The sequence below is a fragment of the Trachurus trachurus genome (genome assembly GCF_905171665.1).
Source record: "Trachurus trachurus genome assembly, chromosome: 11".
Taxonomy (NCBI): Eukaryota; Metazoa; Chordata; class Actinopteri; order Carangiformes; family Carangidae; genus Trachurus; species Trachurus trachurus.
The window spans coordinates 18936414-18937563 of record NC_139904.1 but is presented as its reverse complement, the minus strand read 5'-3'; positions in this window follow the sequence as shown (position 1 = coordinate 18937563).

Sequence of the window (1150 nt, the reverse complement as noted above, 5' to 3'; positions counted from 1 at the left end):
TCTCTCTCTCTCCCCTGCAATCACTCTCCACTGAACCAAAAAAAGGGGTGAATCCAATACCATAAAGAGAGAGCTGCAGGTGTCTATTGAAGTGGTGTCCAGCTAAGGCAGCCCACCTGTCAGCAGCCACATCCCACAAGCCCACGGCGGCCTGCACTTGTCAGAAGATCCCACCTCTCTGAGCCATCTGGTTTTAGCTGCTCAGAGTCTCAGAGCGCCGTGCTCATCCTGCAGTCCAGTGCCCTCCTGCTGAGCAAAATCAAAAGAGCTGGGATAGACCTTCAGTCGCACCAAAGTCAAAAGATTCTCAGTTGGCATTTGTCTTTAAAAAAATAAAAAATAAACGCTAAGGAACATCTCTGCAGGATATAGACCAACATGTGATGTCTGCCTGTTTTATTCGCCCTATACTGTGACCCTTTTCACCCAATATACTTCTAGTACAGTCATAAAGGAAAAAAGAAAGATGAACAGCAGCGAAAAGTGAAAGGACAAGGCAGAGGCTGCAGAGAGAAGACCTCAGGAGGACACTTTATCAGCCAGGTTTTATGACACCTTGAGATTCCTCCTTTGTCTGAGTAGAGAGCAGTGTGAAAAAACTCACCTTATGTAACATATAGCAGTAGCTCACAACACATATCACTGGTCAGCAAACTTAAAAGATTTGCCCATTGCCATATTCCCAGTAGTCATAGGAGTTGGTTCAATACCACGCTATGAAATAATCATCATTTATAATTATGTTACGAAACACGGAGCAAATACTTGAACTATTTGTGCTTTTGAAATCACTCCGCCCAGGAGCCGTGTCTGGAATGTAGTTCCGGCTATTTGTCTCGAAAACAACTCTGTCTCATAATGTTACATTATTATTTCACAGCGTGGTGAATGTGCAGGTCACAACTTCTCCACTTTGGAGTTGATGGACTGCATATTTGATGAGTTTTGAGGGACAGGGGACCTGTACCGTTACCTCAATTGTGTTCGCTGAGCAGCTCGCGTCTCTGCCCTGCGGCTCTCAAAACAACATGCACTGACAATTAAATGGTAATGATTGAACCAAATTTGCTAAAATGTTGAACTATCCCTTTCATTTTTGCATATCTTTAAATGCATACACAATTCACCAACCTAATTCCTCAGTTACTGT